Below are 26,269 nucleotides of genomic sequence, written 5' to 3'. Positions count from 1 at the left end.
TATATATATATTTTTTAACAAACGAAAAATTCTTGTGTATGTATAGTAAAAGTAATTGCGTGAAATAAGATTTATGTTCATTTATTAAATGTTCCTCAACGATCAGATTCCTAAAACTCCACAAAATTCACCACTCATCACAGAGTTCTTTTAAGTATACTTGGATATTAATTCTCCATGTAAGAGTTGTCACATGTGGGTGATATATGCAAACAGACACTTAGCCCCACGTAATCTGGTCCAAAGATACGTTCTCCCTTTCTAGTAAACATTACTTCATCAAAGGACCCTTGACTTCCATGAATTAAGCCCAACTAATTGGTAACAAAAAAATTATCAAACTTACCACCCCGTTGGAATTTTTCATTGACAAGACACATAAAATAGACATATTTCCATGCCTCACGGGAAGTTATTGAGTCGTTAGTAAATTGGCATGTGGAGACAAAAAGATCTGGTCATATAAATTGCAATCAGATCATACATATAATAATGCATACAAACTTTGTGTGTGTAATAGTAGTTATTTTTTGTATATGAAATGTGGGTCGTTTTTACTATATAGATGCATATCTCTTCTTATTCTCAATTGTGACCCGCATATGCAACTTATTGTAACTACTTAATAATTTGATGTGAGATGTAAAAGATGAAGCCACATGAGTCCAATCAAATGTGATTTGAGTTAAGGTCTTGTTAGGTCTGCTAAATACTCTTTTTTATATTATTATTTTTGTGTTCCACAAACGCAACTTAGAAACATGGAAAATGATCTTGCAAAGTGATGGTTTGGTGGTAGAGCTAAAGGTTCTGATCCTTTCCATGTGAAATGTACTTTGAATTGTCTGAGCTGACCCCACTAAGCCAGAACTTGAGGAACTTCATAGCACTCTGCCGACGAAATGAACTTCCTCTTCCATCTGGGTGAGATAATCAATTTTCATTGGTTATTTAGCATTTTATACGCACAATTTAAAATGGATATATGAAGTTAATAAACCATTTGCATTATGTAAACACGCATATTTGTGAGTACATGACATTTATTTACAACTTATTTAATCTTATCTTGTATTATATGTTTGGAAAACTTTTAGAAATAACTTACGGATATGTTTAGAAGTTGTTTCAAACTTATATTTTAATATGTTTTTCAAGATAACTTCTAAAAGCAATTTATATATAGTTTATATGAAAACAATTTAAACTCATTTTTTTATTAATTATAAAAGCAACGTGTGCATAACTACTTATAAAATAAGTGTTTATTCCATAAGCACTTCATTAATTAGGTTGTTTATCCAAACACACATGTTTAATTTCAACAATTTTTTAAGGAAACAATTGTTCTTAAAAACTTTTATCAAATTGTAAATAATTTAAGAAACAAGACACTTGGTTTTCTTAAAAACAAATTTCAGATTTAAATTTTATATGAAAAACAATTGGTAACATTTAAAGGTTGATTTTGAACAACAAAATGCAAATATTTTTATTACTTTTAAATATTCAAATTGAAAATTTGATGAAAAGAATAGACAATAAAAAGTGACCCCTTCATACAAGTTAATTCGATTTGATGCTGATTAATTAAATTTAATACAAGTTTTAAATGTTAACTATCTTAAAGTAATTATCAATACTCAATCATTTCTTTAAATTAAAATAAATCAATTCAAACAAGCAGTTATTAATTAATTTGTTATTTCTATTCATGTATATGGTATCAATATCATGAGCATATCCAAGCTATATAATAAAAGAGAAGCCCACCAAAATTATTGTTGTACCCCTGCTTAAAATTTAGACACATGTCCCTTTTAATGTTTTTTTGTTGTCATTTTGTGTGTCCAGGTTGCAATGCTTTCCTTGTGCCATGTGTTTGCTGTTTTGACCAGTTTTTATTTTGGTTGTGTGCCACGTTGTTTGATGCTTAAAGCTTTCCAGTGGGGTTGCAATTTTGTTATTGTGCTTTGCGGGTGGTTTGCTTGCTTCTGCATTCTAAGCTGTGAGTTTTCAAAATTTTTGTGCATGGCTGTGTTTCCTTTTTTTGGTGGTGTTTGGTATCATTCTGGTTAACTTTATTTTCCAGTTCTATTGCATCAATGCTTCTTTTGTCTTTGTTTGCTTCTGGAGTTAAAAAATATCTTGTGCATGCCTCTGTTACCTTTTTTGGCTTATTTTGCACCTTTTTTACAAGTTTTTGGCTAACTTTCGTGGTTTGTTTTTCGAGATCGTCTTTGCTGCGTTGTTCGGTTTGGTTTGGAGAAGTAAAGGTAATACTTTTGCACCAATGTTGTTTTATGTTTATGTTGTGCATGGTTGTGTTACCTTTTTTGGCTTATTTTTGATTGAGCTCTGTTTGTTTTCCAAATTGTTTTTGCTGGGTTGTTCGGCTTTGTTTGGAAAAGTAAAGGTAATAGTTTTACACCAATGTTGTTTCATGTTCATGTTGTTCATGGTTGTGTTACTTATTTTCCACCTTTTTTTAGTTCTTTGCTAGCTTTCCTGCTTTGTTTTTTGCTTATTTCCTTTTGTCTTCCAGTTTGGTTTTGCTGCGTTGTTCCGTTTGGTTGTGAGAAGTTAAGGTAATACTTTTGCACTAATGTTGTTGTATGTCAATTCTTCTTTTGTCTTTGTTTGCTTCCGGGGTTAAAAAATATTTTGTGCATGCCTCTATTACCTTTTTCAGCTTATTTTGCACCTTTTTTACAAGTTTTTGGCTAACTTTTGTGGTTTGTTTTTCGAGATCATCTTTGTTGCGTTGTTTGGTTTGGTTTGGTTTGGTTTGGAGAAGTAAAAGTAATACTTTTGCACCAATGTTGTTTTATGTTTATGTTGTGCATGGCTATGTTACCTTTTTTGGTTTGTTTTTCGAGATCGTCTTTGCTGCGTTGTTCGGTTTGGTTTGGAGAAGTAAAGGTAATACTTTTGCACTAATGTTGTTGTATGTTTATGCATTTTTATGTGGCTCTTACTTTCATGTTTGTTGTCAGGGTTTTCTATTCGGTGCATGATAGATTTAGGAAGAAGCAATTTTATGTAGAGTTATGGCATGTGTTCCTGATAAGATTAAGTCCATTGATGGGTCAAGAGAAACTCTCAAGCTTACTGTAAGGATCGCTGATCTTTGGTTCATTGGGATCCCTGACAAATCTGAACAAGGGGAAATGGTTATTGTTGATTCTAATGTATGGTTTTATTGATTTTTTTGTTACTGTGTTATTGAGCATAGAATTATCTATTTATATATTTTGTATATTATAGGGAGATGAAATCCATGTTGTTTGTAAACAAGATCAGCTCAAGTTTTGGAAGGCTGATTTGAAGGAAAATTCTACCTATGTCATGTATAATTTTAAAGTAATGAATAATAATGGTCAGTTTAGAGTGTGTGATCATCAATATAAATTAGCTTTCACAGGTGTTACTGTTGTTAGGCAATCCGATCTGGATCACCTGCCTTTTAAGAAATTTAAATTTGTTGACTTTTCTACTGTCGTTGTTGCTGGTGATTTCCAAACTGGACTGTTGGTTGGTAAGTTCAGCTCGAATTTGTGCATTGGTTTTGATTAAGAAACTTTAGGCTTTTAAAAGGACATGTCTTTACTTCTTGGTTCGTTGAGACATCATTGGCGTCGTTGATGAAGTGGTGTTCCGGTATGTCTCATAAAAAAATACAAGGGTTGTTCTCAAAGTCAAGGACTTGAGGTTATGTTCTAGAATTTAACTTTTGTTGTGTGTATAGTTGTTATTTGTATTCGATGATGGTTACAAACTGATACATTTATTGTTGTTTCTTTCTCATAGTGACACTGATTAAAGTGATGTCTCCTTTTACTATAGATATTATGAAAAGATTTGGGAAATTGTCATTAGGAGGCAGGAAGATTGGGACGATAGTGACACTGACTAAAGTGTCTTTTGCAACAAATATTTTGTCTATGTACCTTGAACAATTACTCTCTTTGCAATGTTAAATTTCTTCATGCTTTACTTAACTATATGATTGCTGTTAAATTTCTTATTGTTTTACTTAACTCTGTGGTTGCAAGTTCTTGGTGTTTTACTTAACTCTATGATTGCAAGCTTTCTCATCAAACAACCCGTGGGTATAATCCAATATAATTAGAATGCTGTTTATGCTGGAACGGGCCAATCTCTTCCATTTTTGTCATTGCATCTATTTTCTTAGTTTGTCAAAACAAATAAAGCAATATTACTAAATGTTATAAATGAGAACACTTTGCTTCTTTAAACCTTTTTTTCCCATACCTTTACATTCAAATTTGTCAATGGTAACTCTATTTAAATTTGCATATTGTCTTTCATTTTTTTTATTTCTTCTTTACAAACCAATAAACATATAGACGAAAAAATTTGCAAACGATTCGTGCGTACGCACGGATTACAAACTAGTATAGTATAATAGTGACAAGTAGATATCGTGTATGCAGATGTGAATAAATACCACATGTTCGAATTTAATGAACAAGCACTATTTGCATGCATGCCAACCAAACATATATGTCATTGCAGGAACTCCTCTGTTCTATTAACTACCCCATTGTATTGCGGAGATGTAGACAAAACCGTTGAGAAATTATTACATACTCTAATCATGTGTTTGAATTGGAGATTTAAAAATTTCTAGGAAATTTAAATACACAACATTTTGATTGCCTTGATTTAAATTCCTTTCATTTTGTAAATATTTTGTTTGGATGAGGCAATTCAAATTCTTGTATTTTAATTTTCTTGTTTGGATAAAGTAATTTAATTTCAATAAAATTCAAATTTTCATTTTTATATATGAATTTAAAAATTAAAATTTCAATATTGAATGACTTACCAATTCCCGTTCCTCAACTTCCTCGAGGTACTCACCGATTGTAACGGCCGGTTCAACTTCATCGTCAAACGTGCCATCCATTTCTACACGCAAACTTCGACTTCTGATTTAGGAGTCTCACGATCTATTTCTAAAATTTAACATAGAGATGGAAATTAATAAATAAAAAATAAAGAAAACAAAATCATAAGCTTGTGGTTAGGCTACATGTTCCTTTCGCGAAAACCTAGCATTGAACCCTGGGAATAAGAAACCCTAGATTCCACGAAAACAAAAGCTAAATTGAGAACAAAGGGGGGGGGGGGGGGGATAAAGAGCGGAATAACCACTATTTCACCAAGTTTTGTGAGTGAAACACGCTAGTGGAGTGAATGCTGGAATTGCTTGATCAGGTTGCTTTGAGAGAGGGGAACTTTGAGTATGTAGCATAGCAAAGTGGGAGGGAGAGAGAGAGCTGGTGGTGTGCTGAGAGGGAGAGAAAGAGAGAGCGCTTCATACGGAGGAATTTTAATTCCTTTTCTTTTGGTGAGAATTTGAAATTATGTGATTTTAGTAGATTAAAATGCTTTATAAAAATAATATCATTTTAATTGCTTTTAAAATATCCTATCCAAACAGGTTACACTATAAGAAGGCATTTTAATATCCTTATTAAAATACTTTATCTTGTTTAATTTTCCCATCCAAACACATAGTGATAGTATCCTGTGTCTATCATTCTAGCCAATTTCATATACATTACAATTAAGAATATTTTATTTATGAATAAAAATAATAAAGTTCAATTATATGGTATATCATATGAAGATGGGTTTATATTTTAATGATATCAGATCATAAAATAATTTCTTTATAAATGTCGAAGATCTTATGTTAATTAGTGATTTAACTAAAATAGTACATATATGAGAAGTAATAATTATCTCATTAGATAGTTTTTAAAATTAGATTAGGTTAAAAACTCAATTATAATATGGTATATCAAAATTTATCTTACCATAGTCTATTGTTTAGTCAATCAAGCTACTCATTTTCAAGTCATTGTCATGCTCGCAGATGTCAATACTACAAAAGCAGCTTTCTACGTCGGGGATTCGACGACGGTTGCATACAACCGTCTTAGAAGGTAAACCGGTGACATGTTCGTAATTAAGGGCATAAAAACGACATCATTTGCCGCTACCCGTCATAGACATGCAGTCAGCATGGCAATTCGTATTTACGTGGCTAACTTACAAAGACGGTTTTGAGGGAAAAAAAACCGTCTTTTTATCCTTAATGGTAACACGTGCCAAACATGTGAGTGGGCCGACGAGTATACAAAGACGATGGTGTGGTGAGACCGTCTTTGTTTTTGTTAGTACTTTCACGTGGCAGTCATTTGATTCGAGGATTTAAAATACAAAGACGGTCTTATCCACAGACCCGTCTTTGCATTGTTGGTGGTTTCACATGTAGGCCACGTGATTTGAGGCGTTAAAATACAAAGACGGTCTTATCCAGACACCCATCTTTGTATTGTTAAGGTAGAAACACGTCATCATCTTCGTCATTTAGATACAAAGGCGGTCTTGCGCCAAGACTCGTCTTCGTATTGTTGGTGGTTTCACGTGGAGACCACGTGATTTAAGGTGTTAAAATACAAAGACGGTCTTATTCGAAGAGCCATCTTTGTATGTTTTGTAGTGACACGTGGCGGACCCCTGATGTTCGATTTTGTTGTCATTCAATGATGGTCTTTGCTAAGACCCGTCGTTGTATTCGAAATGGTATCACGTGGCCGGCACGTGCTTGTTACTTTCTCTTACTTTGGTGCTCCCTATCACTTCTTTGCTCAAAATTACAACACAATTACTCTCAAATTGGCGCCCTAGCTAGCTACAGAGAGCATCGTCTCCGACAAAGAGCCTTGTCTCCGTTGCGTCTTCTTCCGTTTGCAGCCGCCGCCGACAAAGGCAAGGCTGCATTTAGGTCTTGTTTGTGTATCCCTTCATTTGCATGTCTTATATTCCTTCATTCATTTGACGATTCTGTTTCCTTGTCGTCTCAGGCCGTTAGTTGTTGTTGGTGGTCTACATCGTCGTAAAGCTGTGTCCCATAAAAGGTAAGGTTTATAACATTCTAGTGTTTAATGTTTGTATGCACATTGTATGGACAAAGCCGGTTCCATAAGGTAAGATACATTGTGTGTTTTATGAGAGAAACTTTGATTTTTGTTTATCTTTTTATGTAACCTGAAGCTGTTAAATTTTATTTTTTTGTGTTTCAGTGGCATTTATGTGGGCCTCCTTGATGAAGCTGACTTGCGCCCAGTGAGTGAACGACCTTTGGGAACAGCCTCCTGCCATCCTTCATCAGTGGTGTCATCCTGTGCCAGATTATTGCTTTCATTGAGCATTGTTTGGTCTAAGTTAGTACACTCAACTTTATCAATCCCCTGATGTTTAATTTGAGCTTCAGATTTATTGTCTTTATCATTAGTAGTCTCTGTAATTGAATAAGCTGGAGAATAAATTATATATAAGTATCTTCTTTATAAAAGTTTTAATTGAATTACATAACTAAATTCATTTATTTTATAATTGAGTTCTAGCTTTCGTCTAACTGTATCATAAAGACCTAATTAATTTCTTAATTCATTATTGTCATGTCTAGTTTGCATTGAATATTAGCGCATCTGTAAGTCATATTTGAACATATTTAAGTCAATATTGTCTCTTATGCGCAGGTTTAATTTAGAACCCTACTTAACCAAGTTGTTGCTTAAGTAATATTTTGACTTATGTAGATTCATTTAATTCAAGTATTATTTCTCCCCTCTTTAAGCTTCGTTCTCTATAATATTTTTACTTTGGGACAACTCCTCCTTAAGAAGTTCATCAGCTTGTAGTGCAACTGACTTCTCTTGCAATTCAATCAAACATTTGTCATGCTCACCGGATTTATCAGCTAGAGACTTCTTTAATGAATGTCGCTGTTGTACCAATGGCTTTCCTTTTGTCACAACCATACTGAGCTTTTCTTTCGTATTAGCACATTTAGCCTTTTCCTGCTCGGGTTCTATTTTCAGTTTTCCAAGTTCAGTATTTAATGTCCCTATCATCACCTTTTCCTTGTCAAGCTCATCAACAAGTTTCTGATTTTCATCTTACTTCCAACTTATGCAATTAACCAAAGTTCTGATATTACCTTACATAAATTTAGATTTTCCTCAAAATTTGTTATGAACATTTAGTCTCCTTGCTCATGGTCAAAATTTTCCATCTCCTATCATATGTCCTTCACAAACTTGAATTAATAAAACTGGATGTTCATTGGATATGTAGAAACGAAAAGGATGCAGATGGGAACTGGAAGTTAGGGGAAGTTATGACAATTATTGGTAGAACGTAGGACTACTTATTTTTAGAATATTTTCAATAGTAACTGTGATGCTGCTTACAGTTTGGGGCAGTAGCATATTAAATATGTGTGTTATAGTTACAGGGGAATAGAATAGAATCAATCATCCATGTGTTGTTTTCTAGATATATGGTATTTGTGTTTGCTTCAATAATAAAATAATTAAAAAGAAAACTGACACAAAAAATTCAAATTTCTACTTACAACATATTCAAATCCTTCATACTGCAGAAGTAAATAGGAAGCTCTCTAGTAATATGACAATTTCTCAGAACCCTACATTGAAAAGCCTTAATTACTTTAAACTAAACAATAGCAGAGAGCATATGCCAACTATTTTTTAACACACATAACTCAACATACAATATTGTCATTCCTGTCATGTTTCTTAACATAGGAAAGTCCTGACTTGGACCATTTATGTCACCAATCCTCCTGTATCAAATTTGCCATCATGAGGTAAATATAGATGTAACAAGACAAAAATAGGGGAAAACATTAAACTAATCAAAAAAATTAGAAGGCATTTTACTTACAACTGATTTAAATTACTTAAAAGAGATATATTTGATGGGATAGGTCCCTCCAGTCCACTTGCGTGCCTTTCTGTTCAATGATATACGTTGTAGTGATAATATCTATCTTAAAATAAGTATAATGAACTCTTTAGGTATTGTGAAAAGTTAGAGTGCATTTGAAGTATTGTTAAAAATAATAAGAAAGAAAAAGTAAAAACCAATCTCACAATCTTTGAAGTAATTTCCAATTCTGTATAAAGCTAGGTATTTCTCCGTTGAAACTGTTATCACTTATCCTGCTGCAATGCACCATGAAATGATATTTAACAAGGAAAGTGTCAGTATTTACTTTCTAAGTAAAACAATTAATCGGAACTTACAAATCTGTCAAATTCTGAAACTTAGCAAATGTCACCGGTAACTTCCCAGACAATTTATTGGATGATAAAATCCTTCAAAGATAATGTTGCATGTAAAAGCAATCAGATACAAAGTGTTTAATTAGTCTTTCAAATTTACTCTGACAGTGAGAATTGAATGTTGGAAAATAAATAGAAATTCCAAGTCTTACAAAGTCTTTAGGTTAGATAGACTTACAAGTTCATGTGGAACAACACCATAAAATTGGTTTGCTTCAAGGTTCCTGATTTGAGGTCAGAGAAAAAAAAGTGAAAAAAGGGGGAGCACATAGAGATGTCCAATGAGAAAGTAACATAAATGCACTATACCATTAATTGTTCAGAATCATATAATGGCACAAGAAATATGAGCCAAAATCATATAATGGCACAAGAAATATGAGCCAGAAGTTTCACTATTGAACTTCAATCAACTTTAAGTCATAAATCTTCCAAAAATAAATAAATAAATGAGAAAATTTTATTGATAAACTTACAAGTTAGAGTGGTAATACTTCCCAACTCCTTAGGAATTTCCCCTGATATACGATTAACAAATAGAGAGCTGCACAGTATAGTAACTGTATTTAATACAAAAGGCATGTAACTAGATGAAAACTTCAATTAATTTGATAAGAGCTTACATATTAGTTAGTTTTGTTGAACCCCACTCCTTTGGGATCGTACCACTTGGGTAGTTCAAAGCAAAATCACTACAATGAAAGAAAATTTCATTTCAATTGGCAAGGTGACAAGTTCCACCAAAATGGGAACAAAATTAGTTTAGACAAAAAAAAAAGTCTTTGTTTTAACATTAAAGTACTACAAAAGTATTTTTAAGGTGTTCATAGTTCTTACACATGTCTAAGGTGAGGAAGCTTAACCAAATAATGTGGAAGCATGCCATGAAGGTTGAGCTGCTTAAAGATACTAAAACATGAAAAATTGTTTAAGAAAAATAAATAGGCTCAGACAAACAGTATTAACATGAAATAATAGTGTTTCAAAATTCAAAGTCCACAATGAATTTCTCATATATACGACTACAAGGAAACTATAGATTAAATATTTTAAAATCTAGCAGAATATTCTTTTTTCTTGTTTAAGGTTGTAGAGTTCATTTTTTATAACTTAACTAGTAAAGGAGAAAGCTAGATAATTAATTAGGATGTATAGTTAAATAAATCTATTAAAATTGGCCTAGGGATGAAAGATTTTGGTAGTTTGTATGAAATCTTATGAGTACTGATGGAAAGACTTGAATGTAATTTCTTAATTATATCTGATTTTGTTGTTTTTCAATTAAAATTGGTTTTGTTAATTTTTTTAGTTAGCCAGGATGAGAGCAGATGTAACACATGCATCATGCATGTCATATCATTGATGGTGTGGGTAGTAGTAGGGATTGTACAACCTTTTGTTGCCTTTCAATTCATTTTTTATGCATCATTCATGGCGGGGGTATAAGCAAAAATAGTACCAAGGATAAAGACAAATGTTGCGAGGAAAGCAACTTCCCACGCCACTCTCCATTCATTGACAGTACTACACTAGTCTTTATCTTTGTGTCTACTTGTGTGGGCATGTGACTGAGATACCTTCCCATCGGCCACTCAAGTTTCCATCTGTTTTTTATTTCTTATTATTAATATTCTCTTCGTAAGTTTGAAGTTCTAAGTTCCAATCTTCGTAACGAATGTCATAATATCCATAGACTCAATATTTTCCCTCTTAAGTACACCTTAGACATGTCATCCTTCAATTTTTTAATAATAATAATCGCACAATCATTGTTATTAGTGTTGCGATTTGATTTTATTTACTTAGTCGGTAATCGATCTTTGATAAGCCTCCGACCAAAGATTGAAGCTTCTTGGTTCAAACTTCCAACACCCACCATTAGTTTCTTATTTATGGGTCCAAGTTATTTTTGCGATTGGTCTTTATGCATTTGCATTGATTTGACTTTGTTACCCGATATTCATTTGACTTTGTTACCTGATATAACACTAACCAAGAACTACGTTTTCCTTCAATTAATTTTCTGGTTTTCACACCTTAATAAAGCTTCTTTCCTTTGTATCTGTGCCTGTTGAATGTTGATTACAAAGTTCTCTATTGACGTTCACATGGTTCTAATTTTAAAAGGGTTTTTAGATTTGAATTTTGTTTATTTGAAATTGCTTTGTTTTGCTTGTATGTGGTGCAAATGGCGCAGGATTCAAGTAACCATATAAAACATCATTGTCCATCCCTAACAAAATGAAATATAACTAGTTTTGGTCAGAGCTTGTAGAACCAAAATCAGCACATGGTTACAAGCCAACACACCACTTTTTTCTTAGGCCGAACTTCTTCTTCTAGTGCCCCATTAATTAGGAGTTTGCTTCCTGAAAGGTGCAGACACACCTGCAGGCTACCCCTGCAAGCCACCTGCTAATACAACATTGATGACTTTGTGTACACTGGCTTATAGCTGAAGCTGCAAATGTCACAAACATAATCAATGCTGCTATGACCCCAGCTTTTGTGGCTAGATCCCAAGTCTCAATGGCCTTGAACTATATGCAGTAAGGTTGGACCTTGGTCCTAGTGGTGTTATCCCACTCCATACTCATCCCGGTGCCAATTAAGTACTCATTGTGCTTCAAGGTCAGATCCTTGCTGGATTCATATCTTCAGGTAACATTGTTTATCAAAAGATGCTGAAAAAGGGAGAGCTCGCTGTTTTCCCACAAGGGTTGTTGCACTTAGAAATTGTTGTTGGTAAGAGAAAGGCCCTGGCTTTTCTTGTTTTCAGCAGTGCAAACCATGGCCTCCAAATCCCTGATTTTGTGGTGTTTGCCAGCAACTTCTCCACTCCTTTGGTGACACAGACCACTCATAGTGAAGAAGGTTAAGGGTAAAGCCTTAAGAGTGACATTTTCAATGTCACACACACACAGTAACTGTAGAGCTTGCTTGTTCCACTTTCTCAAGTAATCAAAGGACAAGTAGATGTGTTCTGGGATGGCGACTAGGCTTAGAAACTAGTTTCCTCTTATGTAGGCTGCAATTGGTTGCTAGCTTCACTTGATGCAGTCTGTCTGGGATCCACTTGCTTAGCTACCAATATGTAAAATGTTTTTAGGTACCTCTGGTACTCAATTAATATATATTTTTATTCCTTGCTGATAAAAAAAAGGACAAGTATTTATCTAAAACACATGTGAATTGCCCTCCCTTGTATATGTATCCTTCTTTCCTTTTGAGACATTGTTGGCAAAGCTTGACCCCATTACTTTGTCCGCTTATACTATTTAATAACTTTTCAACTTGCACCAGCGCCTAATAGAGACAGTGCCTGCAACGTGGATTCACCTCTTTGCGTTATAATATTTGCTCGGTCTTGAATCCCAACACAATAAAGACATTTTGTCAGCTTCTTCACAAACTTAAGTGTCAATTTAGATTGTTATTATAATTTTGTGCCTCCAATTCCTCTGTTTACTGTCCTAAAAGTTAAATGTTACCCGTTAGCCCAACACAATGATCATCAACCTTCACAGGCCTTAATCTTTTATGTCAATAATCAATTCTTGGTAGTTATCCCCAATTTGAAGTATTAAATTAGAATTTCCTTTTCAATAAAATTTTTTTATTTTATTACTAAAACATCATATGAAGTGCAACATAGGGACTAAAAGGTACAACTTACTGTGGGTTTCATCTCATAAGCAGGTGGTTCAAGGATGTAGTCTTCATTCCTCTCAACCCCGTTAACTACAACATGCCCTTTACGAACCTGCAAATAATTGAATTAGAGATTAGTGATATTTAACAGAATAACCACCGGATGAAGCACCCCAAGAATCTGAGTTAAATTGTAAATGACTACTTACATTCATGCAAACTTTAAAGTTCGAAGACCATGTAAAAACCTACAGCCTAGTTAACCAAACTTTTGAACTAGAAAAGAATAAACTTCCCTCTAAAAACAAGAAAACAAGCAAGTGGTAAAACAAATCCATGCAACCTTTTAGGTACCTTAGCGACCTATTATGATTTGCACATTGTAATTCTTAAACCTTTTCTCCATTTGTTAAAAATATTGTTTGTCTGTTCATTTGCCTTAGGAAAATTTTCTGCAAACAAGGAATTGCAGCTTCTTATCTGATAATAAGCTGTTGTTGTTCTCCCTCCCATCATCGTACCTAGTATTACACAACAGCGAGCATGGATCGAACTTGGATTACAACACCTCACATAAGCAAAGCGTATGAACACAGGGTTGAAGAGTTTTTGTCATTTGCCCAAATAAATTCACCAACCACAGATGCAAAGTTTTTCTGCCCTTGTGTTAAATGTGTCAACGACAGGCGTCACTCGTTGAATGACATTAGATCGCATCTGATATGTGATGGCTTTAGCCCCACTTACACAAAGTGGATATAGCATGGTGAGTAGGTTGGTCATACAACAACATGTTCACCTCATCCGATTGAGCTAGAAAGCGGAGATCGAATGGAAGACATGATACGTGATCTTGGGCAAGAGGGCTTTCGGGATTTTCATGCAGATATTTATGATGATCTTCAAACAGATGCGCAGGCACCGTTGTATGTTGGATGCAAAAGCTTCAGTAGGTTATCAGCTGTGCTAGCTTTGGTTAACCTAAAGGCCAGATTTGGGTGGAGTGACAAAAGCGTCACTGAGTTGGTTTTGTTATTGAAAAATATGTTTCCCGAAGATAACACCTTACCGAAGAGTCACTATGAGGCCAAAAAGATATTATGTCCTGTTGGCTTGGAGTACCGAAGAATCCATGCATGTCCGAATGATTGCCTTCTGTACAGAAATGAGTTTTCGGATATGCAATTCTACCCCACTTGCGGACTTTCACGCTACAAGGGCAACGATGGGGAAGGTACTGAAGGTTTAGCCACCCCTAGTAGTCATCCAACAAAGGTTTGTTGGTATTTGCCAATAATACCTAGGTTGAAGTGGTTGTTTGCCAGTGCACAGGATTCTAAATACTTAAGGTGGCATGTAGATGAAAGAAGAATGGATGGTATGATCAGACACCCCGCTAATTGTACACAATGGAAGACATTTGACTGGTTGTATCCAACTTTTGCACAGGAGCCTAGAAACCTAAGGCTTGCGCTTGCCTCAGATGGAATGAATCCCTTTGGTAACTTGACCACCAATCATAGTTCGTGCCCAGTATTATTAATGATTTACAACCTTCCTCCATGGTTGTACATGAAGCGCAAATACATGTTGCTGTTGATAGTCGGTCCAAAACAACCTGGAAATGATATTGATGTGTACCTAGCTCCTTTGATAGAAGACCTGACCAAACTGTGGGTAAACGGGGTTGAAGTATATGATGCAAATGAAAAACAGTCATTCAACTTGCGTGCTATGCTTTTCTGTACTATTAACGATTTTCCTGCTTATGGTAATTTGAGCGGATACAGTGTGAAAGGACACCACGCATGTCCTATTTGTGAAAAAAAATACTTGTTACATCCAACTAACCCATGGGAAGAAGACAGTCTATACAAGGCACAGAAGATTTTTAAGCCGGAATCACCCATATCGGCGTTTGAAGAAGGCATTTAATGGAGATAATGAGCTTGAAATAGCGGCTGAACCATTACGTGGACATGATGTTTATGATCGGGTCAGAGACATACAAACTATCTTTGGTAAGACACAAAAAAAGGACTTGTCAGCGAAAAATATTTGGAAAAAAAAGGTCAATATTCTTCGATCTCTCATATTGGTGCAATCTGGATGTTCGACATTGTTTGGACATTATGCATGTGGAGAAAAATGTGTGTGATAGTTTGATTGACACCCTTCTTAACATTAAAGGGAAGACAAAGGATGGCGTAAAATCTCGTCAAGATTTGGTTGAGTTGGGTATACGGGAACAACTACATTTAGTTTTACGAGGTGCTAGAACATATTTGCCCCCAGCATGTTACACAATGTCCACAGCTGAGAAAAAAAGTTTTTGTCATTGTCTAGTAAATGTGAAAGTTCCTCAAGGATACTCTTCAAATATGAAGAGGCTTGTGTCAATTAAGTAATTGAAATTGATTGGGCTGAAATCCCATGATTGCCACGTACTAATGCAACAACTTTTACCAGTGGCCATTCGTGGAATCTTGCCTGAAAAAGTTCGTAATGCCATCACTCGGTTGTGTTTTTTCTTTAATGCTATCTGCAGCAAAGTTATTGACCCATCGCAGTTGGATATTTTGGAGAATGAAGCCGCCATTATTGTTTGTCAATTGGAGATGTATTTTCCCCCTTCATTCTTTGACATAATGATTCATTTAATTGTTCATCTGGTTCGTGAGATTCGGTTGTGTGGCCTGGTTTATTTACGATGGATGTATCCAGTTGAAAGGTTCATGAAGGTGCTAAAAGAATACACAAAGAATCAATATCGTCTAGAAGCAAGCATAGTTGAAAGATATGTTGCTGAAGAAGCAATAGAGTTTTCATCAGATTATATAAGTAACGCACAGCCAGTCGAGGTTCCACAAAATCGTCATCAACCCACGAGTCAAGGTAGGGGAAGTCGAGGATTTGATGTTGTAACCATCGATTGGCAAAGGCTGTCCCAAGCTCATCTATATGTCTTAAACAACACAGCAGAGGTGATGTCGTACATACATTCTCACAAAAACCAATTGTCAGCTAAAAACCCAAAAATGAACAAGATGAGGTTATTGCAGGAACATAATAGAACTTTCATTAACTGGTTCAGGCAGTGTATTTTTGTCGATGACACAACTTCTGATATGCTCCGACTGTTAGCCATTGGGCCAAATCTGAATGTGCCCACCTGGCAGGAATATGATATCAACGGCTATGCTTTCTACACAAAGTCACAGGATGCAAGAAGTACCATGCAGAACAGTGGGGTTAGTGTTGACGGTGAGTCAGCTCACTTTAGTAGTGTTTCTGTAACAATCCGATTAACGCGTCAATGCCGTACTATGGAGTCATTGAAAATATATGGGAGCTTGATTACGGTCAATTTAGAGTTCTTGTGTTCAATTGTCGATGGGTTCATGCGAATAAAGGGGTACACAAAGACAAAATGGGCTTTACTTTAGTTGACCTCAAAAAAGGTGGTTACAATGATGACCCATTTATAATGGCAGTGCAGGCCAGACAAGTTTTTTATGTCCAAGATCCGTCTGACCCTACTTGGTCCGTGGTTATACAAGGCAGAAAATTAGATATGACCAAGTATAGTCATTATGCAGCATTCGATGTGACTGATATGTCACCTGTCAATGAACAAATACCCGTGATGGAGGCCACCGAAGAAGATGATGTTGAACATGCAACTAGATATGACCATCACGAAGGGCTACGGGAGAATAACGACACCTAACTGCTTATCATTTATCTGGTAACCCACTCCACCTACTATTTTCTATTGTTATGGGTTCGATTTAATTATCACCTTCATGATTAATGTAGTTCCATTTACCAACTTAATCACACGTTGATCTTCATGATTACAAAAATTATCAGTCCAGTAAATATAATATCTAGGTTGGGGTGGGTTTATAAGACCATGGACTCTCTAACTACAACGGTTACCTTTTGTGGTGAGGTTCTCCCAAGGTTCTTATAAATTAGTAGCATAGCCTTCCACTAGGCCGCTTAGCGGCAAACAATGCTTTCAAGAGCTTGTTCTAAAGGTATGCTGAGTGACATATATGCCCATTTCCTAACAAACCTTTGGTCCATAATTGGTATACTGCATGCATTTTGTATGAGGTAACCATACTATTGAAGCAAGAACATTGTGTTACTAACAGTAAAATGGAATCAAAGTAAAGCTATTTCTATTTAGTACTACTATATCAACTATCAACAGAGAAAAGTAAAGCTTCATTAATACTCAACCTTCATAACTGCCTAATTTTAAAGTTGTTGATTCAGTCGGTGCCTCAGTGGTTTCCTTCCTATTCCTACCCGTTATGTGAGGATATTAGTTTGTAAACAACATATATGATAGCATGATTAACATGGTATAATATGCGCAGTTAAACAGTATTGTTTATCAGCAATGAAGTTTTTGGCTTACATATCCTAATTTGTGAAGCTGAGAGTAGGATAGTGTAAATGGGAACCAATAATGGCTATGAAAATTTTATCTGAACATGCTGTTTTCCGTATTTTTCTGTGTACAATACAATTTATGGTAAAGGTCTGTGACTTTATTCATAGTTGTAATGTGAATTTTCAGTTTTTTTTAAATTTCCTTTTTATTTGTGTGTTGTTCTGTGATATTTAAGTAAGACATTCCATGTTCCTAATTTATGGGTTTTTTTGGCACAGAAGCAGTACAGGAAGTGAGGGACCATCACCAGGAAACAGCTCTCATTGTAAGTATGCATGCTTAACATACCTTATTTGTGTTTGCATCTCCTTAGGAATAGTATTTTTTTATGAGTTCCTTAGGAATAGTATTATGGGTGTCATGACTGATGAGCATGCATTTGTTTTTAAATTAAATTGTGTATCATTTATGCTTCCATCATGATACTAATAATACTTTGATTCCATTATTAAATTACAACTTAAAATTAGGCAGTTATGAAGGTTGAGTATTAATGAAGCTTTACTTTTCTCTGTTGATAGTTGATATAGTAGTACTAAATAAAAATAGTTGGTACATGGGACACTTGGAAACATATTACATTCTATGTTGGACCTTTGAACCTCCTTCATAAAATCATTATTTTATCAAAAGTAAAATAGGAAGAGGGTTTCCAAAATAGGAAGGCTAAGCAGCCAAAGAAAAAGTATACTTGGAGTGTAACTGCAAATAAGTTATAAATTGGTGAAAGTGTGTGGAAAGCACTATTGGACAACTGATACCCTCCCTTTAATTAATATCCACCGACCTCTTCATATAAAGCTATGGTGTGTTATCCAAAACATGGACTATTATGAGTGTCCTAAATGTCATACAAAATCTTCTATTTAGATTAAGAGATGGTTTAGTTAACTCCAGTTCCTAATATAGATAGATCCTCAGGTAACAAACTTCTAATTGAACCAAATTCATTGCCTCGTGCCTCTCTGACTTCCATTCAATTCTTGTGACTTTTCTACCCAACTGAACCAAACCAGGTGGTAGCAAAGATGCTAAAGATTCAATTATGCTCAAGTAGCCTTTAGCAATTGTGATTTCCTCAGCTGGAAACATTTGTATTCACTTTCTGCTGCATAATCTAGATTGAACAAATCAGCAGCATATGTATAATTCCTCTGTGTGTTCTCATGAACTGCAAAGATTGCTTCATTGAGTAACTTTTTTGCTCCATTTTCCAAACCCTTTGAGCTCTTCTTCCTCTTTTGATGAACCACAATAACCATCAAGGCCTTGTTTAAGAAAAGAGCCAACACTAAGGTTTCCACAGTCACCCTTTGTTGTTGTTGCCATCTTTCTCTGAGCATGATCCATGAGATTGTTGAAAAGCTTTGTGATGGGGTCAAAATGGGAAGAAGGGTTTAGCACAAAGCCACCTTCAGCAATTGTGGTGGCCTTATTCTCATTCCCATCCATGCACTCCCAAGGTTGCTGAGAGTCAAGTGCATGGATTTGTTGAGCAATTTTGTGAATTAAGAGTCAAGTGAACAAGGCTTTGTTTTAATTTTTATTACTCTATACTTTCTTATTAAAATGGGCACATTGTATTTTTTTTGTTTATATTTGGCTGCTTCACCACTGTCCTCGCTCAACGGCACATCCCACTCTAGGGTGTTTCTATTTTTTTGTTGTTAAATTAATTAAAATATGTTGTTGAATCATCTATTTGCTTGCTATTTGAGTATATGGTGTATGAGTTGGATGATCTTCTCGTTTCCCTGCCTTTGTATGCTTAAAATGTAGTTTCACTTGTGCTTAGTGCCTAGTAGTGTCATGACATTAAGTGTGGAATGAAATTTTTTTAGGTGAAGGGTGTGTATGAGTTGTTAGTTATCGGCTTATTGTAGTAGTTTTGTCTTGTGTGAACTGTTGGTCAAATTATGTTTTGAATCTGTATAATTTCTTTTGAGATTGTAGATTTAAGTGTCTATTTCCAAATGGAATTGACCCCATGTGATTTAGAGTTTTCAATTATTGTTATGGTTTTTGCACGCAAACAGGTTCTAGTCAATGTGGAAGTGTGGTTTTGTTGTTGTTAGATTGAGTGTAAAGCCTATGCTGTATTAATTATTGTTTATTTTGCCACATATTTAAGGCATAACTAGACTTCCTAAGTGATCTTATCGAACTGGGATGGACCTAATTGCATTAATAGAGAATTTATAATGAATTTTGTAAGACGAGGATACATTCAAGTGGTAGGATTTTTGTTTGTGGCTGATATGTAAGCCAACTTTTGGAGTATTTGTAGGTGGTGCATAATTTCGAGAAAATTCACAGATGGATGATGTATCTTAAGCGGTTGACAATCTCCCTCCAAAATTTGTACTCCAAATTCTATGTTGTTAGTGGAAGACCGCTGAAGTAAATTGTTTGTGTCTAAAATTAAAGTTTTAAATTTTTTTTATCAAATAACGTTTATTTTAAAAGTAACTTTTAATGTAAAAAATGTAATCTGGCAAATATCAGTTTGGTGGGTTTAAGTGAATTTCACACTTTTTCTTCATATTTATCTGAGTTGGATATCATCCACAGACCTGTCTTGTCTACAACTTATCTATGATTGTGTCATCATCTCATCCTCCTTCTTTAAATATACCTTTTAATTCTTCTCAGCCTCAAAGTCATGTCTCACCATCCTGTGTTGTTGAGTCTCATAGTTCTGGTAGTGCTGTTCCACAGTCTACTGCTCAATACTCAGTGTCTTATCCTAGTCTTGCACAGTCTCCAATTAATGCTACAACAGTCGCTACTGCTATCGGTACTGAAAATTGTGATACTGTTCATTCTCATGATCAACCTGAAGCAGTTGCAACCAAATCATAGAATTCACCACAGCATCTTGTTAGATCATTCAATATTCATCCTATGATTACTAGAGCCAAAGATGGCATAGTTCAGCCAACAATTCATCCATCATTGCTTCTTGTTGATGCTGAACCTAAATCTGTGAAACAAGCTCTTCAAGACTCCAAGTGGCATTCTGCTATTACTGATGGGTGGCTATGGGTTTTAAGTCAGAAGATTGGTTTTGATTTTAATGAACCAGAGGTACTGAAATAGAGCAATAGGTGCAGATAAAATTTATGGATACAGATGAAATTTACATTTAATAGTCGCCAAAGTATGAATGCATGTATAGATGCAGACATAAGGAGCAAATGTACTTGAATTAGCTAGGATTCAATTTTTGTACGATTGTTTCCAATAAAATAATAGTGTGATCTTTATAAAAAATAACTAATGTTACTGACTTTGGAAAGATTGATCCCTAATATTCTGAATTGGTATTTGTGCTACTAAATTAATAATTTATGTGCAGTAATGCTTACTTGCTGACTGTTGTCCCCATGTATTTATCTCACTGTTACTGATTGTTCTCCTCATGTATTTTGTTTCAGCACGGTCCTTCGAATGACGACACCTCCACCATCACCTATACAGGCCGAGATTCCTTTTGATGGGACGTCTAGGAAAACTAGACAAGCCACTCGGCTAAGAAGGTTGACAGCAAGAACATTGGATCAACCAAGGGCAACAGTCAGTGTCAATCCAGCCCCTGGTAAAGGATCAGGACCTCCAAAGATAAGTTTCACAATTATCTTGGAGTTGTGGCACAAGACAAGATTCCAATTGTTCACTCTACCTGGAATGATGTACCAGAAACACTGAAGAACATGATATGGGATGACATATTGGTAAGTCCGTGATGCTGGTCATTTAATATTTGTTACAAACATTCATGTGTCTACATGTTATTTTCACACACATGTTTTGTAGGCAAAATTCGACATCCCCGAGGGTGATAATGCCAAAAAGAAGGTCATGTCAACGGTGACAACGCGTTGGAGGAAATTTAAGTCGTCGTTGACAACAAAATATGTGTATGGTAATAGTGACGGGCAACCAAAAGATGATCCTTTGGTTAAATATGTCATTGATGCAAAAGATTGGGTCAAGTTTGCAAAAATGAGGCAAACCCCTACCTGGCAGGTTTTTTTTAGTATTAATGTTTTCACCTCCTTACATACTTTTCATGCTTTTCTTTGCAACACATGTTTTTCTTAATCGTTGACAAATGCTTCTTTTTTATTTCAAGGGGATACAGAAAAAGGGACAGGAGATTCAAAAATACAATGACTCTTCGCACTTGTTGTCTAGGGGAGGGTATGAGCTGCTAGAAAAAAAATTAATGGCTGAAAAAAGGAAGATACAAGAAGAACAAGCAGCATTTACTGAGGACCCTTCATTGTACCTTCCATCATCCCCAATTTCTAGACACGAGAAGTGGAAGAGTGCGTGCACAAAACAATATGGTCAGATGACGTCTCAAGCCACCAAAGAAATAGCTGACAAAATTGTGAGCAACTAACATAATAATTGTTACTAACAAAAAAATCAAACTTTTGAATGACAACTTCCTTTATGGCTTGATCTTGTTTCGTGTTATTTGAACAGGACTCTTTGGAAGAGCAAAGCAGACAGGGCAGCATTGTGCCTTCAGGACGTGACGATATTTTGAACATGGCTATTGGAAGACCGGAGCATCCTGGTCGTGTACGTGGGGTTGGGACAGGGGTTACAATTAGCCAGTACTTTGGTCCAGCATCATGTCGATCTACCACTTCATTAAACTCCATCACTCCAAAACAGTTGGCTGATATCATTGGTAACCTAAAGGAAGAATGGCAAAGAGAGGCTGAACAAGAAAACATAAAAAGAGAGGAGGCGTGGATGAGGAGGGTAGAAGAGGAAAAACAACGCACTATGGACACATTTAAAGGACAAATACAACAAGTTATCAAGTTGGAGTTGTCACAAATTGCATCACAACATTCACCCCCACTTCAGCCATATGATATACAACTATTAGCAGCAAGGGTAAGCATGAAGGGGAGCTGTGCAGCACCAGAGACAAATGCATTAGATAAAAAACCCTTTGAGTTGCATGGTGACAGCATCGGGCTGCAAAGAACTCCAACAAATTAGTGGCAATGGGAAAACAGTGCGACACTTTTGGCACCATCCACAATGTGCCCTATGCTGATGATGTTGTTCGGGTGAGTGTGGTTGAAGTTATTTTCGGTAATGCCGAGGTTCCAATCCCTACATCAGAAATAAAGTTTGTGAAAGAAGATTTAGGGAGTTTTGTTCCATGGCCAACACATTTGGTCAAACCCATGTTGCCTGAGGTAATTACATCTTTAATGGATAGTAACATTATTGAGTTTGTAAAATGGTTAGTTACATAACACTTTATTATGTTTTGTACTCCCTGTAGGAAGCAGACAAGGCTGTCAGCTCACCATTGAAGATTGTTGAGGAGGAAAAGGCAGCTGTCATAGTTGATCCATTGGGAGAGTTGGTGAAGAACTTGTTCAAGATTTACCAAAGGCCTATTGAGGTGTCATGGGATGGCACTAAATTTGGGATCAATAATGTCAAAGATGGCTTCTTCATCACACACGCTGATGTGACCGAGATAATTTTAGGTGATAAGTGTTTTAACATCTCCATTCTACAGCTATGGCTTATGTAAGTCTATATCTTTATTAGGTCAAACATGTGTACACTGTACAATTGACTTAGTTTAAATAACAGATTAACAACTTTTATGAAAAAATGTTTTAAATAGGTTTATTCATGATTGGAGTTCAAGCATAGGTTATGGAGCATTGTATGGGTTCCTTGAACCTCAGTGTATCCACAATGCAAACACTAGAAGTCAAGAGTGTGAAAATTACATTGGAAGATGGTTAAAGGAAGCACGAAAATAAATTTACATAGCACCTTATTTAAATCAGTAAGTTGAGTTAATGTTGGTCAACTACGGTTAGGTTGAACATATTGACTGAATGAAGTTCCTTTATCTGTTCAGGGCCCATTGGCAGTTGCTCGTATTGTGCCCAGGTGACAATCTAGTGGTTTGGTTTTGTTCTTTACGAAAGAAGCCTGATGCTGCCATCAAGGGTGCAGTAAACAGGTTAGTGTTGCCTCTGCCATAGTCAATGACATAATGCAATTGTACATCACACCACCAATGATCGTAATGCTTTGTTTCTATATTTAAAATAGTGCAATGAAATCAGTCAGCAAAACTGTAGAGGGAAAGCCACCTCAGCATGGGCCTCAGTGGATTGAAGCAAAGGTACATTTTTTTTAAAATTCCAAATGCCATGTGGATGTCATCTGTGTTTGCGTTGACTGAATTGACAACGTTATGTGTGCGCGTATGGCCTGTAGAGTCATGTTCAAACAGGAAACTATGAGTGTGGATACTATGTTATGCATTGGATATGGTGCATCATAAGTGCTGGATTAAAGGATGAATGGATTCACGTATGTTTCTTATTATTCATTTAGTTGTTAATGTAATTAGACGTCACTAGTTTTGACCTCGCACTATGTCATTTACTAAATTCATATTTACATATGTGCAGTGGTTTTCTGATAGATCAGCGGTAACAAAAGATACCATGACCACACTCCGGCATAAATGGGTGGCATATTTTCTCCAAATGAAGAAATGCGAACTTAGAAAAATTTAGATAACTTAGGAACAATTTTCGTTGAAGGCAGAATTTCTTTTTTAACTAGAAGGCCCATTCTTCCTTTTTCATATGTATTTTATGATTAAACTTCAATTTAGATGATGGAACCAATTTCCAATCCAGCCCTTCGTTATGGGCATGAGCCTTGAACAGTACATTGTTTCAGTTAATATTTGAGTTGTATATTGAAATTAATTTTCAAGCAGGAGAGTGGCTGTTTGTAATTAACCTGCATTTCAATTCAGTAAATGAACAACTAACCAATGGGTATAGAAATGTTGTTGTAGTCTACTTGTGGTTTTTACAGATACAACGCATATTGTCACCATAATCCTCTGTTGATGCATCAGTGGTAGGTACAATAATCCTTCATGAATCAGTGAATCACGCCTTGTTTTGGGTTATGATGATTTTGATTGACCTCAAGTGATATCATTGACCCAAAATTTAACTTTTACTCATAAGTTCTTTTGTCTATGCTTTTTGTAGCACAAGAGTGTCTCAACCCTTTTCTGGTTTGGGCTCATTATTAATTTAGTACCTCCTGACCTATGATAACGTCCTTCTGAAGTTGTACTTAATTGTCTATCATAATGTTGTGGTGTGAATCTTACTAAAATTTATTTTGCTTTTTTACTGTTTATTACTATACTATGTACGAACATGTTGAGAAGCTAGCTGACGAGATTAAAAAAGGAGTTGCTTCTATTGAAGGAGTAGAAGCAAAGCTATGGCAGGTTTGTAATGACAAGTCTTTTGAGTTATAAGCCTCTGTCTTTCACATTTTCAGATTACTTAATGTCTATGATGTTCTTATTCATACAGGTACCTGAAACAATCTGGGAATTTTCATTATGTATTTATGATGTTCTTATTCATACAGGTACCTAGCCTGAAACACTACCTCAAGAAGTCCTTGGGAAAATGGGAGCACCTCCAAAGACTGATGTACCAATTATGACACCCAATGAGCTACCTGAGGCTGATGGCTTATTGCTTGGTTTCCCCACAAGATTTGGACTAATGGCTGCTCAATTCAAAGCTTTCCTGGATGCAACTAGAGGTCTATGGTGCACACATGCACTAGCTGGAAAGCCTGCAGGAATATTTTACAGCACTGGCTCTGAAGGAGGTGGACAACAGACTACTCCGTGAGTTACCAAATCACACTTGGTTTTGCGAATTTTGGTGATCAGAATTTGTTTTTGATTTTAAATTTCTACAGGTTGACATCTATTACTCAGCTTGTTCACCATGGGATGATTTTTGTGCCCATTGGTTACTCAGCTTGATTTTAAATTTCTGTAGAGTGACCTTCTGTTTTCTTTTGTACTTCAAGTTCAGCATATTCACCTTTGAATATTGGTACTTACATTAAACAGGTGGTTTAGGTTCTAAGAGCAAATCCAGTAATTGTTATGGCAGTTACTGCAATGGTCTTGGCTAGCCTGGTTCATCCATCCTTCGGTCCCCTTATACTTATCTTCTCTCATTTTCTTTGTTGTCACAATGCATTATGCAAGTATATCTATTCTACATTTATTAACATCTGATCAAATGATATATTCCTTATACTTTCAAATGTCTATCAATCTATCTTACCTGCAACTGACAGATGTAAGCTAATTTAACATTCATTCAGTATGAGTTTTAACAAATCCCCTCTTCCATTTTACAGTTATGAAAACAATCCTAGCTTGATACAACCAAAAAACACTCCATATCCAGTTTCTCCAACACCACCACCAGCTTCTTCAGGTTTGTTGATGCCTGTTTATCTTTCAAAATGGTTTAAAATTGGGTAAGATAATAAGTTGAGGTGACAAGGTGATATCAAGGTCTTTACCTAATGGAATTTCATCCATACATAACCTTCAAGAGATCTTATTACAAGGTAACCAGTTTTCAGGTCCATTATCCATTGATATTGGATTCTGGTTGCATCTGAATAGGTTGGATTTCAGTGATAATCAGTTCAGTGGAGAACTGCCTGAGTCACTAAGGATGCTCAGTTCTTTGAGCTATTTCAAGGCATCAAATAATCTGTGTATCCTTAATTAAGCTATGTCTCTTATTTTAATGAGTTTAAAATAATGAGACGTTATCATGCATGTATCCTTCTAAGAACCATTTTCATCTGCTTAGGATTTTTATGTGCTTATGATGTTTTCAACTTAATTATGTGTTCTTATGATTAAATTTGACTAAATGTATATTTCTCCCCATTTTTAGGATCATGTTCATTACTAAAGGACAATTGTGCACGTACTATTCCTTGAACAGGCATCGACAAGGCTTGGATAGAAAATATAGTCCTTTGTATTGCATAAATTGTTGTTTAAAAAAAACAATCAACGACGGTTCTTTTGACA

The 26,269-nt window shown here is 35.5% G+C and overlaps 2 long non-coding RNA genes and 2 pseudogenes across 2 annotated transcripts; 3 read left to right on the top strand and 1 right to left on the bottom strand.

The window, feature by feature from the left end:
- The first annotated feature begins 1,958 nt into the window (after window positions 1-1,958).
- Window positions 1,959-4,001, top strand: LOC100784027 (uncharacterized). The gene is made up of 2 exons (XR_005889845.1): window positions 1,959-2,008; window positions 2,234-4,001. It is a non-coding gene; the product is annotated as an uncharacterized lncRNA (long non-coding RNA).
- A 4,494-nt stretch (window positions 4,002-8,495) lies between these two features.
- On the bottom strand, window positions 8,496-8,859 carry LOC121174209 (uncharacterized). The gene is made up of 3 exons (XR_005890096.1): window positions 8,791-8,859; window positions 8,618-8,689; window positions 8,496-8,530 (listed from the first exon to the last, which is right to left on the bottom strand). It is a non-coding gene; the product is annotated as an uncharacterized lncRNA (long non-coding RNA).
- A 2,520-nt stretch (window positions 8,860-11,379) lies between these two features.
- LOC102669279 (germin-like protein subfamily 3 member 1) lies at window positions 11,380-12,070 on the top strand (annotated as a pseudogene).
- A 5,255-nt stretch (window positions 12,071-17,325) lies between these two features.
- On the top strand, window positions 17,326-25,189 carry LOC100782954 (NAD(P)H dehydrogenase (quinone) FQR1-like; annotated as a pseudogene).
- Window positions 25,190-26,269: the final 1,080 nt, after the last annotated feature.

This window comes from Glycine max, chromosome 19 (assembly GCF_000004515.6).
Source record: "Glycine max cultivar Williams 82 chromosome 19, Glycine_max_v4.0, whole genome shotgun sequence".
Classification (NCBI taxonomy): domain Eukaryota; kingdom Viridiplantae; phylum Streptophyta; class Magnoliopsida; order Fabales; family Fabaceae; genus Glycine; species Glycine max.
This window is presented reverse-complemented; position numbering and strand designations above follow the sequence as displayed.